General features: G+C 43.2%; 1 protein-coding gene across 7 annotated transcripts in view; it reads left to right on the top strand.

The window, feature by feature from the left end:
• CACNA1E (calcium voltage-gated channel subunit alpha1 E) overlaps positions 1–16,305 on the top strand; it is a 575,426-nt gene that overhangs the window by 340,866 nt on the left and 218,255 nt on the right. The window lies entirely within an intron of this gene.

The raw sequence follows: 16,305 nt of genomic DNA, 5'->3' as shown, positions 1-16,305 counted from the left end.
TACATTTGTATAAATTTGCACAAATGAACTGTACTTATGATTCAAAATTGAGCCACTCTGAATTGAAACAAAACAAAACAGCTCCTTTGGGGTTCTGAGCGGGGTGGGTGCGGGGTGGATGTTAGATTTCATTAATATTTCATTGATTTTTTTTTCCAAAGTAGACTCCATGGGATAAAAGGGAAAGGCTGAGCGAGCTGCATCACATGCTCTTTCTCAGCCAATTACAGTTTGGACTTCAAATCCCAGGATTCCCTGCCCTCGCTAGGAATGGCAGCTGCATCTTTCGTCCCCCGTCCCCCACGCAACCTGTGTGTCATGTTGTCAGGGCTCTGTTGCAACCCAGAGCAGGAAACTGGACCCTCAGACAACCATCCACCATACTTGACTTCAGGAAAACAATCCTTTTTTATTGATGAAAGATGAATACAAAATAGAGGAAAAATGCAAAGGTAAAATGTCACAGTAAAAATCAGCAACAAGAAATGTCCATAAACAAGATCATAAAACCCACAGCAAAACTGCTGAATCCTGGAACCTGTTAGCAATCCACTAACCATACTTGGAACAACTAGAAAACCTCCGAGGAACAAAGCCACTTGAATCAGGAGACCTGCAAAAGTTTGCACATGAATCTGGAACGATGCCAAGTCTGAAGCTGCATTCAGGCCAGGCATACTTAAGGCTGAGAAATCTATTGCGAGACACGCCTGATGTTTTTGTTTGCATTTCTCTCAATCTGGCTGACCTACGTAAAATTTGTGATTCTCCCTGGCTCTTCCAAATCTGCCCCTGCCCATCCTCATTAGGCAGACCAGGTGGCAGATTCTCTGGAGAACTAAGGCTGGGAGGAAAAGGGAGTGAAACTTCTGCGCTCAACTCGGAATGGGTGTTCTCATGGGAATTTTGACTTTCACTTTCCACTCCCCCTGAAGTCACAGGTCCGCAGTTTGGGTGTCCTCTTGGACTCATCACTTACGCTTGAGGCTCAGGCGTTGGCGGTGGCCAGGAGGGCTTTTGCACAATTGAGACTTGTGCGCTAACTGCGACCATACCTCTTGAAGCCTGATCTGGCTGGGGCGGTCCATGCCTTGGTCACCTCCAGATTGGACTACTGTATGGCGCTCTACGTGGGGCTGCCCTTAAAAATGACTCAGAAATTCCAACTGGTCCAATGGGCGGCGGCCAGGTTGTTAACTGGTGCTCCTTACAGAAAGAGGTCAACCCTCCTGTTTAAGGAGCTCCATTGGCTGCCGTTCATTTTCCGGTCCCAATTCAAGGTGCAGGTGCTTACCTACAAAGCCCTAAACGGTTTGGGGCCCGCCTACCTGCGTGACCGCATCTCTGATCATCTGGAGAGGCCCTGCTCACGATTCCACCTGCGTCGCAAGCGTGTTTGGTGGAGACGAGGGGCAGGGCCTTCTTTGTGGTAGCCCCCCGACTCTGGAACTCTCTCCCCAAGGACATCAGACAAGCCCCAACGTTGGCAGTCTTTAGGAACAGCGTGCCTTTCCAGTGTGCCTTTCCAGAATAGGAAACTCCTAGCATCATGTCCCAAATGCACTTTATTACAGATTTAAGATTGTCTGCATACCGCACCCATCTCTAAAAACCTTACACTCCACCTGTCATGTCCAGCACTTTTAAATTTTATTCATTACATTGGCCCGGCCTAGTTTTAAATGCGTCATGGTGTTATTGTTTTTATGTTTATTGTTATTGCTTAAATGTTTATTGTTTTGTTTTATGAGTTTTATTGTATTTGTTATGCTGTTGTTTTATTGTGGGCCTTGGCCTTTGTAAGCCGCACCGAGTCCTTCGGGAGATGTTAGCGGGGTATAAATAAAGTAAATAAATAAATAAATAATAATAATGGATCATCAATCTGTATTCCTTTTCCTTTTAAACAGAACATTTGTTCATTTGAACATCTGCTTGGAACCTGGATGCAGTTGAATCATTTTAGTGAGAATGAGGCCTAATTTGGAAGGCAGGTCTGAAAAGGTTGCTTGAGATATGAGCCTATAGACAAGAAAAACACAAGGTCTATTCTTGATATTATATGAGCATGATCAAAGCATATCAAGCAAATAATAAGCGTTGATAGGAAACTCAACACTTCGAAAATCCTGGTCTGCAGAGCAGAACAGCATCTCTGTGTGCATGCCAATAATGTCAATATTGTACTAGGTGGTGATTTTTTAAAAGTCAGGGAAACTTGTAAAGCAGGGAAGAATATGAGCCATCGCTGTTCCAAACAACCAGACGTGCTGTTAGATTGGTGCCTTTGTGTGTATGGCAACAGATGGTATCTCTTGACCCTCATTAAGTGAGCTCTTCTGGTTCCCATCACAACCTTTAATTCTTCTTTCAGTGCCTCTGTGATCAGTGGGTACTTCTGTTCTTGCAAATAAAATATCATTACGATATAAATATTGTGATATTTAGACTGGAACATAAAAGTCATTGTATAAGCTGAGTGCCCCCAAGGTTATACCTCAGATTTCTTGAAATGAGAGAACTAATTGGGCTAGATTGGTAGTCATTATGCTTATCCAACTATTCAAATCAGGAGAATAACAGAATGTAAATGGGGAGCCGTTTCTATATGCGAAATGTGTTCCTTTCCATACAACTATAATAATAATAATAATAATAATAATAATAATAATAATAATAATACTTTATTTATACTCCGCTCCATCTCCCTCAGGGGGACTCAGTGCGGCTTACATGAGGCCACGCCCATCGATACAATACAAGCAATATAACACAAAACACAATAAAACAAGCAAAATACACACATATATATATATATATAAATGCTCTGTGCATAATGAGTACTTTAAAAACAAAAGAACCAATGAACGAAATCACACCAAATTTGGCAACAAAACGTCTCACAACACAAGGAATGACCATCACTCAAAAAATTATGATTTTGTAATTTGGGAGTTGTAGTTGCTGGGATTTATAGTTCACCTACAATCAAAGAGCATTCTGAACTCCATCAACGATGGAATTGAACCAAACTTGGCACACAGGACTCCCATGACCAACAGAAAATACTGGAATGGTTTGGTGGGCATTGACCTTGAGTTTGGGAGTTGTAGTTCACCTACATCCAGAGAGCACTGTGGACTCAAACAATGATGAATCTGGAACAAACTTGTCACAAGCACTCAATACACCCAAATATGAACACAGATGGAGTTTGGGGGAAAATTGGGAGTTGTAGTTGCTGGGATTTATAGTTCACCTACAATCAAAGAGTGTTCTGAACTGCGCCAGTGACAGAATTGGGCCAAACTTCCCACACAGAACCCCCCATGAGCAGCAGAAAATAGGCCATCCAGTCCAACTCCCTTCACCAGGGCAAGAAAACGTAATCAAAGCTCTCCTGACAAAGAGCCATCCAGCTATAGATATAGATAGATAGATAGATAGATGTTATTCACACACACACAGATATAGCATCATAGATTTGAAAGGGACCCCTAAAGAAGGACAATTATATGTTCTATGTTCCAGAGTAGGCAAACCAGACACTCTCCACATCAACACTGACAAAGAAAAGCAAGAAATACTGTTTATCCACAAGCAGAAAGAAATTACATATATTAGAAACCAACACTTTCTCATTACTTTAGTTTTCAGATCAACAGACTGGGCCACAGCAACGCATGGCAAGGGACAGCTAGTATATGTGTGTGTGTGTGTGTGTGTGTGTGTGTGATTTGGTTTTATAACAACTATATCAGTGGCTTGGCTTTTCGAATTAATGTTTCAAAGAAGAACAAGCTGGTTATATGTTCTATTTGGTGCTCAAATGATGAATATACGTTCCTAGTCCAGAATCAAACCATACAGTGGGCAAAATGTGATGTGGTCACAGACAGGGACCTATATAGTACTTAATTTGTGGAAACCCCCTTCATTGAAGCGGTACTTCCTTTGTCCTTAAACAAGTTAGGATTTCGTCATATTGAAGAACGTAGAATGTATTGTGCTTTGTAAATTGTTTTAATATCCACAGATAATGCTGTTGAACTACAAATATTTCTAAATCAATACAGATATGAATTTGCGTTGTTCTACATCTTTTAGAATACCGTATATTCTGGTGTATAAGACTACTTTTTAACCCAAGAAAATCTTCTCAAAAGTCAGGGGTCGTCTTATACGCTGAAGTAGTCTTATACACGGGAGTCATCTTATATGCTGGAGTAGCCTTATTCATGGGAGTCATCTTATATTTGGGAGTAGTCTTATACGCTGGGAGTCGTCTTATAGAGTGGGTGCCTATACTTCAAATCTGGATTGGAGAATCTGTGGTTGTGTTGCAACTCAGGGTAGTTTTCACCTTGCTCAAGACACCACCACACACCAAGGCTGTAGGTTTTGTAGTTTATTGAGAAAAAGCAAAATCAAAACAGAGAAATAAAGATGCAAAAGTTCAATAGGCAAAACAGAGTCCTAAGTGCAAAGACAAAGTTCCCAAGATCCAAAGGCAAGTAATATGAAGCATAATCCCATAGCAATGGTCAAACAAGAGTCCATGGCAGACAGGTGAAATCAGGAACAAAATCCAAGTCCCAAAGAAGTCAGAAGGGTTCTGCAAAAGCCAAGGTAATTCCACAGAAGTTCACAGGGAAAGAGCAACATTGGACTGACAGAAAATGCCTGTCAGCTACATCATTAAATAAGTTTCCCTGACATGAAAGCATTGCATTGACTTTTGGCTTCCCTCTTGCTGGCTAGATGTGTGTTTCTGCGAACTCTTAATTGTAAACGATCCTGTCTATTCATTAATTCACTATCATCTTCAAGGCTGCACTCATTATCTTGACCCAAGGGGCAGGTTTCGCTCGGCGACTTAAGAAGGGGCGCTCCAGAGCAATTGTATCTATTGCCCTAATCAACTCCCTATTCCAGTGGGCGACCAGGGCATCGACAGAATCACCATCCAAGGCAGCGGAAACATCCCCTAGAGCCATCAGGAGTCCTTCTGGATCCATAAGCCTCCTGGGGCGGACAATCTTAATGGGTCCACCACTCCTGCGGAGGTTAGAAGTTGCGGCAAGTCTAAACTTGATCAGGTGGTGGTCAGTCCATGGCAAAGACGAGATTGATAACTCCTCCACACCGCCACCTTCTTCCCAGCCCTGACAGAAGACCAAGTCAAGTGTGTGTCCAGCACAGTGGGTAGGGCCAGATATTAGTTGGGACAGCCCCATAGTTGCCATGGTGGCCATGAAGTCCTGAGCCGCTCCTGAAAGAGTGGTCTCTGCATGGACATTGAAGTCCCCCAGCACTACAACCCACCGGGACTCCAATGCCAGGCCCGAGACCAACTCTGCAAGCTCAGGTAGGGCAGCCATGGTGCAGTGGGGTGGTCGGTACACCAACAACAGCCCTATTCTGTCCCGGTCTCCTAACCTCAGGTGGACACATTCAAACAAGGTCGACTGTAAGGCTGGGCACCTGACCAAGGAGATGGAATCTTTATAGACTATTGCAACTCCACCTCCCCGCCCCCCGGATCTCGGTTGGTGCTGCACGGCATAACCTGGTGGGCAAAGCTGCATTGCCATCTGTCGGGGGTGCTTTGAATGCAATTTTTCTGCTTCTTGGCAGGGGGGTTAGACTAGATGGCCTACGATTTCTCTTCCAACTCCATGATTCAAATTTCCTTTTCCTATATGACTGTCAATGGCACAGGAGCACCCGCCCCCAGCCGCCTGATCTCATCTAGCAGTTAAAAGTCAACAAGACATCCTGCTTGCATCTTATTTGTAGCACAAAAGAATCAATAATGCAAGACATGCTACCATGATAAATGCCTTCTCTGTTTTTCCTCACATACCCTTATGTTCCGGGTATCATCATCAGAGCACATCTGTCATTTTAGATTGTCTGGAGTGACTATAAGGTGAATGGTCCTGCCAAAACGGTCAGTCATTGTTTAGCTTTTCTTCCGATCTGCGTAGGATTTAAAGTTTCCCAGGACATCACCCAGCAAACAGTGTCAGCTTGTAATGTGTGTGTGTGTGAGAGAGAAAGAGTTTGGGAACAAGCTGTATCAAAATTATCATAAGAAGAAATCAAATGCCGCATTATTTTCTCCATTGACTTCGTCAGTTTGGCTGCGTTGTTTGAATTTTAAAGCCACACCTAATTCCCGCAAATATAATTTTTCAGTGGCTTTTTGTTGTAGCTGAAACGCATGAGTTGATTACAACAACACTTGCCAGAATCAAGGCTAATGGGCATACAGTTTTCTCTCTCACACTCCCTTAATGGAATAAAGCTATTTCTCAGCTGTTTTTTTCTCTGGTCAGGCTTTTATTTACTCATGAGCTGCTAAAGCTTCCCTAGCCTCCTTTCCTATTTGAAACTTTTCCATTAATTCCTGTTTGTATCCAAGTTTGGTGACTCTCATGTCTTGTGTTTGCTTCCTGTTCTCCTGTCGGATGTGCTTCAGTTTCCAATGTTAGGGTGGTCTTTTGCATATTGCCAGGAAAGATGAAATGCATCACCATCAAAGAGTGAGAGCGAGTGAGAGAACAGAGATTTCTATGAAATGTCCATTTTTTGAATTACTATAATTTAAATAACAACACAGTGCCTCTCACTGTGCTAAAATAGGAGGCCTGTCATTTCCTAGACAGGCCAACTAATAATTGTTGATAATAAAAGTCGATAACAGATCCCAAGTGTAGACTCTGCAGGGAAGCAGATGAAACAATAGATCACATCCTCAGCTGCTGCAAGAAGATTGAACAGACAGACTACAAGCAGAGGCATAACACCATTGCTCAGATTTATTATTTTTTTGTCGTGTCAGGAGCGACTTGAGAAATTGCAAGTCGCTTCTGGTGTGAGAGAATTGGCTGTATGCAAGGACGTTGCTCAGGGGACGCCAGGATGTTTTGATGTTTTATCATCCTTGTGGGAGGCGTCTCTCATGTCCCCGCATGAGGAGCTGGAGCTGATAGAGGGAGCTCATCCGCGCTCTCCCCGGATTCGAACCTGTGACCTGTCAGTCTTCAGTCCTGTCGGCACAGGGGTTTAACCCACCGGGGGCTTCTGATTTCTCAGATGATTCATTGGAACTTTTTTTTTTAAATCTTTATTAAAAATTATTTACAATTAGAACAAAAAGGGAGAAGAAAGAAAAAGAGGGAAAAAAGAAGAAAGAAAAATGTATAGAAAAGGGAAAAAAGTATTAAGTCAATAAGCCAGTGTCTTCAGAAGTATGATAAATCTGTGTGTGCGTGTGTGCAAATGAGAAAGAGAGAAGAAAGCAAAGAGAGATAGAAAAGAGGAAAGAAAAGGAGAAGAAAAAAAGACAACTAACTGGTGGGATCACAAGCCGGAAAAAGTTACAGAAAATGAACACATCAAACTCCTCCGGGACTTCTGAATTCAGACAGACAGAGTTTTGGAGCACAATAATCCTGCCCTCACAATCGTGTTAAAAAACAAAGTATGGATTGTCAATGTCGCAATCCCAGGTGACAGTAGGATTGAAGAGAAACAACTGGAAAAGCTGACACAATATGACGATTTAAAGATCGAACTGCAAAGACTATGGCACAAGCCAGTCAAGGTGGTCCCAGTGGTGATCAGCACACTGGGTGCAGTGCCTAAAGACCTTGGCCTGCACTTAAACACAATAGGCACTGACAAAATTACCATCTGCCAGTTGCAAAAGGCCACCTTACTGGGATCTGCACACATTATTTGCTGATACATCACACAGTCCTAGACTGTGCCATCGCGCCTGGGGGCTATAACTCTTAATGGGAGAGGCATGGACGTGGCATCTTTCCCCAGGGATTGCTTCTTGCCCTCCTATAGGAAACTGGAGCTCCCAAAGACCAAAACACAACCGATAACTCGAAATTGTATTTATTGTTCACAATGAGTTATCTTTCTCAGGCATAAGCTTGATGTTTCAACAGGGATAAAGGAAATATACTTTACAATCTCTGAAGTCCAAGGAGTTTGCAGCTGAGAAGCTTTTCCTGTTTCCTCTTTCCTCAATGGCTGTGAATGCCGGAGCAAACCACAACCCCAGTTCAAATGGCCTATGTTTGAAGACTTAGGATCTTCCTCTGGTGCCAAAAGAACCGGTTTGAAGGCGCTTGAGACTTCCAACGTCGTTCAGGTTGGTCTGAACATGAAGCATAAGTCTCAAGGGTAAAAAAACCCCTCAGAACTGGTGCTGAGAGGTAATTTAAGCAGGGGCTTTTAGAGCCAAGTCTCTTACGTCCATCCGATAGAAACTCTGATGGCAGAATAAAAAGGGAAGCACTCCCCTCCTCCAGAAAGAGGTGGAGCCAAACAATACTGATTGACAGCTATAAGTAACCAATCCATCCAACTATACATAAGCAGGGTAAAAAGGCAGGATTAAGCGTGATACAACAGTTTAAATCTTGCAACTAACAGTTCTACACATAGGTGGCGCCACTCGCGCCATCACATAGACACTTGGGAAGTGTCCAACATGTGATCCAATACAACAGCCAGCAGAGTAATCTTATCTGTTGTGGGCTCATCTTGTTGTGTTTCAAATAATAATAATAATAATAATAATAATAATAATAATAATAATAATAGTAATCTTTATTTATACCTCCCCAAAGGGGACTCGGGGCGGCTAACATAAGGGCTTGCCCAAGGATACAATACAGCAAAATAAAATACAGAATGCAGAGAACAAAAATTACATCAGAATAAAATACATACAGTAGCAAAATAAAATAAAACATCAGAATAAAATACATACAGTAGCTAAATAAAATAAATAAAGCAAATTAACACAATATAAAAATGAACAGAATGGGCAGGCCAAATGGACGAGGTAAAATGATAAAACCCTGGATGAGGTAGGAATAGAAAACATGTAATTGAGGGGAGCCCAAAAAGGATAAACAGTGGGGTAAGCTTTCAGTTTAGGATGGGGGAAAGTGCATCATAGGGGCAACACTGGAGATGGAACAAACAGAAATGGGATAAATGGTCACTCTCCAAAGCCACATCGGAATAGCCAAGTTTTCAAGTTTTTCTTGAAGGCTTCTAAGGTGCGGACTTGCCTAATCTCACCAGGTAGTGAGTTCCAAAGTCAGGGAGCCACAATAGAGAAGGCTTTCTCCCTCGTTCCCACAAGTCTTGCCTGTGATAGAGGAAGAGGTGAAAGGAGGGTCTCCCCAGATGATCGGAGAGATCGTAGAGGTTGGTGGTAGGAGATGTGGTCATGAAGACAGGCGGGTCCCAAACTGTTTAGAGCTTTATAGGTAATAACCTGCACCTTGAATTAGGACCGGAAAATGAACAGCAGTCAGTGGAGCTCTTTAAACAGGGGGAGTTGACCACTCCCTGTAATTTGCCCCAGTTATTAATCTGGCTGCCGAACGTTGGACCAATGGAATTTTCTGGGCCATCTTCAAGGGAAACCCCATGTAGAGTGCATTGCAATAGTCCAGTCTAGAGGTAACTACGACATGGACCACTGTGATCAAGTCAGACTTCACGAGGTATGGCACACAAGTTGTGCCGTCCGCCCAGACAATATAAAAAAAACTGCGACGTGCTTCTCTCTATGCCTGAGCGAACTGCGGGTATCTATATTGAGAAACTTGAGATACTTAGCAACTGAGACTATTACTGGTTTAAACATCAAAAAAGGATATTTATTTATTCAAAGTCCTTGAAGACTTGGCACAGTTCATCAAAGTTGCAAACAAACAGTCAATAGATGAAACTACAAAAATATTCTTTCTTTTCTTTAGTTACAGAGGTAACCCTTTCTCAAGACAGCAGATAAGATCCTGGAATCTTATCACCCTAACCTTAAGCTGTTGTGGTTTAGAAAAAAGCAGGTTTTTTCCCTATCTATAACTTAAGGTTAGTTCTGGAGACAAAGCAGTTAAGATTCTCTCTCTATAACAGTGGTTCTCAACCTTCCTAATGCCGTGACCCCTTAATACACTTCCTCATGTCATGGTGACCCCCAACCATAACATGATTTTCATTGCTACTTCCTAACTGTGATGTTGCTACTGTTATGAATTGTAATGTAAATATCTGACATGCAGGATGTATTCCCATTCACTGGACCCAATTTGGAGCAAATACCCGATACGCCTACCTGCGTGACCGCATCTCCATCTACGAACCCACACGCTCACTTCGATCATCTGGGGAGGCCCTGCTCGTGATCCCACCCACGTCGCAAGCGCGCTTGGTGGGGACACGGGACAGGGCCTTCTCTGTAGCGGCCCCCCGACTTTGGAATGCCCTTCCAAAAGATCTCCGACAGGCCCCCTCTTTAGCAGTTTTCAGAAGGAACCTAAAAACCTGGCTGTTCCGATGTGCCTTCTCAGATTAGGAATTCCCCCATCCCAAGTCCTAGAAGCACTTTAGCACAACCGATGTTACTGCACACCGCACCTTTTAATCCATGTTCCTCCTGCCATTTCAGCATTTTAACCCTGTACCCCATTGCGCCGGCCGAACCAGTTTTAATTGTGTCTTGATGTAGTTATTGTTGTTATTTTGCTTCATTGTTTTGATTTGCTTGTCTATTATCTATATATATAAATTTGTTAGGGGCATCCAACGAGGAAACAAAACTCAAAAAACCCCCAACGAAACTTAACCAAAATCCCCATGCCCATAACACAACCCACAAGGTACAAACATACCTACTCAAAATGAAAAACAACACAACAACACACTCAAAATGGCAAAAAAACAAAACTCAAAAATCCCCCAACGAAACTTAACCAAAATTCCCATGCCCATAACACAACCCACAAGGTACAAACATATCTACTCAAAATGAAAAACAACACAACAACACACTCACAAAACGGCAAAACAACAAAACTCAAAAATCCCCCAACGAAACTTAACCAAATTTCCCATGCCCATAACACAACCCACAAGGTACAAACATATCTACTCAAAATAAAAAACAACACAACAACACACTCACAAAACGGCAAAACAACAAAACTCAAAAATCCCCCAACGAAACTTAACCAAATTTCCCATGCCCATAACACAACCCACAAGGTACAAACATATCTACTCAAAATGAAAAACAACACAACAACACACTCACAAAATGGCAAAACAACTGAGCATGCGCATTGGCGCCCAGCCGCAAGTTCCCTGGCGCGCGTACATGCCCTTCCGGCCAACGTTCCCTCTGCGGAAACCATGCCCACTCCAAGCCCCGCCCCGCCGCTTCCCACACACACACACACCCCTGCCGCACACACACACACAACCCCACACTCCATCACTTCCCCCGCTGCCGCACGCACGCACACACGCAACCCCACTCCCCCCGCCGCCGCACACACACGCAACCCCACGCTCCATCACTCCCCCCGCCGCCGCACGCACACACGCAACCCCACTCCCCCCACCGCCGCACACACACACACAACCCCACGCTCCATCACTCCCCCCCGCCGCCGCACACACACACGCAACCCCACGCTCCATCACTCCCCCCGCCGCTGCACACACACACGCAACCCCACGCTCCATCACTCCCCCACCCCAATCTTACCTCCTTTTACTTCACGCCCCCTCCAAACCCCACCCCGCCCCTTCCCGCCCTGTCAAAATCTAGGAAAGACAGGAAGGAAGGAAAGAAGGAAGAAAGAGAAAGGGAGGTAAAGAAAAAGGGGGAAGGAAGGAAAGTTAGAGAAAGAAGGAAGAAGAAAAGGAAAGAAAAGGAAAGATGGAAGGAAAGAAAAGAGAGACAGCAGAAAAGAAAGAAAAAGGGGGAAGGAAGGAAAGAGATAGAGAAAGAAGAGGAGAAGGAAAGATGGGAGGGAAGGAAGGAAGGAGGGAAAGAAGGAGAGAAAGAGGGAAGATTGGCCACAGCAACACGTGGCGGGTAAAGGTTGTTATTTCTATTATTATTATTATTATGCTATTGTTCCTATGAGACCCTTTTAGTGGGAATGGGAGAGGTGTCAGGTCCCAGAGGCAATGCATTGCATTATGGTTATTGTTATGATGGTGGTAAAATAAAAGGAAATAAAAAGTGAAAGATGAAAGCAAACAGGGAGGGAAGAAAGGCAAAGGAAGAAAGGGGGAGGGAATGAAGGAAAGAGAGAAGGATGAAACCAAGTAGTGAAAGAAAGAAAGAGGTAGAGAAGGAAGAAAGGAGAGAAAGTGGGAGGAAAAGGGGGAAGGAATAGGTAGGTACCTCTCTTTCATAATAGTCCAGATATCTACCTCAACTTTGATAAGTTTTACTATAGGCCACAGCAACGCGTGGCAGGGCACAGCTAGTTGTCTTATGTTTTATTGTATTGTGTTTTGAGGCTTCGGCCTGTGTAAGCCGCATCGAGTCCTGCGGGAGATGCTAGCGGGGTACAAATAAAGTTAATAATAATAATAATAATAATAATAATAATAATAATAATACGTCCAAATCTGAATACTGGTGGGGTTGGGGGGGATTGATTTTGTCATTTGGGAGCTGTAGTTGCTGGGATTTATAGTTCACCTACAATCAAAGAGCATTATGAACTCCACCAATGATGGAATAGAAGCAATCTTGAAACACAGAACTCCCATAACCAACTGAAAATACTGGAAGGTTTTGGTGGGCATTGACCTTGAGTTTGGGAGTTGCAGTTCACCTACATCCAGAGAGCACTGTAGACTCAAATAATGATGGATCTGGACCAAACTTCACCTGAATACTCAATATGCTCAAATGTGAACACAGGTGGAGTTTGAGGAAGTACACCTTGACATTTTGGAGTTGTAGTTACTGGGATTTATAGTTCACCTACAATCAAAGAGCATTCTGAACCCCACCAAAGAAGGAATTGGGCCAACATTCCCACATAGAATCCCCATGACCAACAGACAGTACTGTGTTTTCTGATGGTCTTTGGTGACCCTTCTGACAACCCCTTGTGACCCCTCCAGGGGTCCCGACCCCCAGGTTGAGAAACACTGCTCTATAACTATATAACTCAATCTTCTCAATTAACCTTATCTGTCTATAATATCTCAATACAGCTCAATACACAATATACTATCTATATTAACTCAATATAGCTTAATACTTATCTATAATGTATAATATACTATCTATAGCTTAATATAGCTTACTCAATTTAGTTTTTGCAATGGTTTCCCCAGAGCTAACTGCCTAGCCATCAGCACGTCTGAAGTCTTTCCTCAAACTGAAAAGGCAGGGGAGAATCTAAAATGGGGATCTTTCCCTGGGAGAAAAGGCGGTCCCTAAACTCAAAGAGCTGCTCTCTAAGCCAATGGTTGCAAAGAGGCCTGCAAACTCAGATACTATTAACTTTTATGACTCTTGCAAAGCTGCAGCAGCCCTGGGAGAAAATGCAAGAGGAAGCAACCTCAAGCAACTTTGTTGTTGTTCATTCGTTCAGTCGTCTCTGACTCTTCGTGACCTCATGGACCAGCCCACGGCAGAGCTCCCTGTCGGCCGTCACCACCCCCAGCTCCTTCAAGGTCAGTCCAGTCACTTCAAGGATGCCATCCATCCATCTTGCCCTTGGTCGGCCCCTCTTCCTATTACCTTCGATTTTCCCCAGCATAATTGTCTTCTCTAAGCTTTGCTGTATACTCATGATGTGGGCAAAGTACTTCAACTTTGTCTCTAGTATCCTTCCCTCCAATGAGCAGTCGGGCTTTATTTCCTGGAGGATGGACTGGTTGGATCTTCTCGCAGTCCAAGGCACTCTCAGCACTTTCCTCCAACACCACAGTTCAAAAGCATCTATCTTTCTTCGCTCAGCCTTCCCTAAGGTCCAGCTCTCACATCCGTAGGTTACTACAGGGAATACCATGGCTTTGACTATGCGGATCTTTGTTGCCAGTGTGATGTCTCTACTCTTTACTATTTTATCGAGATTGGACATTGCTCTCCTCCCAAGAAGGAAGCGTCTTCTGATTTCCTGGCCACAGTCTGCATCTGCATTAATCTTTGCACCTAGAAATACAAAGTCTGTCACGGCCTCCACATTTTCTCCCTCTATTTTCCAGTTGTCAATCATTCTTATTGCCATAATCTTGGTTTATTTGATGTTTAGCTGCAACACAGCTTTTGCGCTTTCTTCTTTCACCTTGATTAGAATATACTATCTATACTAACTCAATATAGCTTAATACTTAATACTAGTATATTATACATTATAGTATATTATAATGTATAATATACTATATATAGCTTAATATAACTTACTCAGTTTTTGCAATGGTTTTCCCAGAGCTGCCTAGCCATCAACACGTCTGAAGTCTTTCCTCAAACTGAAAAGGCAGGGGAGAATCTAAAATGGGGATCTTTCCCTGGGAGAAAAGGCGGTCCCTAAACTCAAAGAGCTACTCTCTAAGCCAATAGTTGCAAAGAGGCCTGCAGACTCTGATACTATTAACTTTTAAGACTCTTGCAAAGCTGCAGCAGCCCTGGGAGAAAATGCAAGAGGAAGCAACCTCAAGCAACTATAAAGTAAGGCAAATCAGGCTCCTGGGAGACGGAACACAAGTTTTAGTTGTGCGGAGGCCCATCCAGCCATCGCTAGAAAAAGTTTACGGTTCTTTGCCTTTAAAAAGAACTCAAGTTTGACAGCCCTTTAAATAGAGACATCTTTGAACAGAATATTGTCCTTGAGTAGCCCTTCAAATGAGGAACTTAAAGTACAAGGTATGGCTTCCCCACCTTTCTTTCTGTGAATAGGAGAAGCCTGTAATTTTAGTCTAGCAAGTACAGTTTAGGAGAATCATTTAGAAATACAGTAGGAAACAATGCTTTGAGGCAAAATTAGACATCACCGCATTATCTGCACTGTGAGAGTAGTTGCCTCTTTAAAAGCATTTCCAGCCACATACACACTCACATGTGCCCACTCACCATTATGCATTCATATAGGCTCACCCTGACTAGTAAACTCTGGGAGCAGACATACCAGCTCCTTTTGGGTAGGAAAGCTTACCACAGGGCTTTCACAGGAGTGAGACATTTTCCTTGTGAACAACACCCTTTGTTCTTCAAGACTCTTTCATGCTGTATTTAGAAATGTGGTGGGGGTGTGGAATGGAAAGCACACTTCCCTGTGGTCCTGCTCTTCATACCCCATAGGTTTTGTACCAGCAACTGTATTGTGGCTGAGGTGTATAATGAGAGAAGCCTTCATGAGTACCTGCACCACGGGCTTTAAAGGTTTTTCATTACTGCGTGTTGTGCTTATTTGTCAGGTCTGCAAATGTGAAATGCAGAGATATTATTCCTCTATTAATTTAGCATTTTAATATGCCTTTTTTTTTTTTGTTGGTCGTGTCAGGAGCGACTTGAAGTTTCAGAGAACATGCAGAATGAAGCATATTGGCTGTCCCTTCCTTTTTCTCTCCCCCCCCCCTTTAAGAGAGTAAAGTTCTGCAAATATTCCTTTGTGTAAACGAGGGCCCATGACATCTATTAAAGTGCCAATCCGGGAGTGCAAGTAAAGAATAGTGGAAATGAACTCTTGATGTTCAGTTGCGCTAACTGTTTTTCAGTAACTGCAACTAGCTTTAGCCCTTAACCGCATTATACACAGTTTGTAGCCAAGCACAATTTCGCCCAGTGCAATTCTCCTTCCAACAGTGCCTACTCAAAGGCCTCTAGAGCAGTATTTCTCAACCTGGGGGTCGGGACCCCTAGGGGGGTCACAAGGGGGTGTCAGAGGGGTCACCAAAGACAGTATTTTCTATTGGTCATGGGAGTTCTGTGTGAGAAGTTTGGCCCAATTCTATCATTGGTGGGGTTCAGACTGTGCTTTGATTGTAGGTGAACTATAAATCCCAACAACTACATCTCCCAAATGTCAAGGTCTATTTCCCCCAAATTCCACCAGTGTTTACATTTGGGCATATTGAATATTCATGTAGAGTTAGGTCCAGATCCATCATTGTTTGAGTCCACAGTGTTCTCTGGATGTAAGTGAACTACAACTCCAAAACTCAAGGTCAGTGCCCACCAAATCCTTCCAGTATTTTTTGTTGGTCATGGGAGTTCTGTGTGCCAAGTTTGGTTCCATTCCATCATTGATGGAGTTGAGAATGCTCTTTGATTGTAGGTGAACTATAAATCCCAACAACTACAACTCCCAAATGTCAAGGTCTATAATCCCCAAACTGCACCAGTGTTCACATTTGGGCATAATGAATATTCATGCCAAGTTCGGACCAGATCCATCATTGTTTGAGTCCTCAGTGCTCTCTGGATGGAAGTGAACTACAACTCCA

The sequence above is a fragment of the Anolis sagrei genome, chromosome 4 (assembly GCF_037176765.1).
Source record: "Anolis sagrei isolate rAnoSag1 chromosome 4, rAnoSag1.mat, whole genome shotgun sequence".
Lineage (NCBI taxonomy): Eukaryota > Metazoa > Chordata > Lepidosauria > Squamata > Dactyloidae > Anolis > Anolis sagrei.
This window is presented reverse-complemented; position numbering and strand designations above follow the sequence as displayed.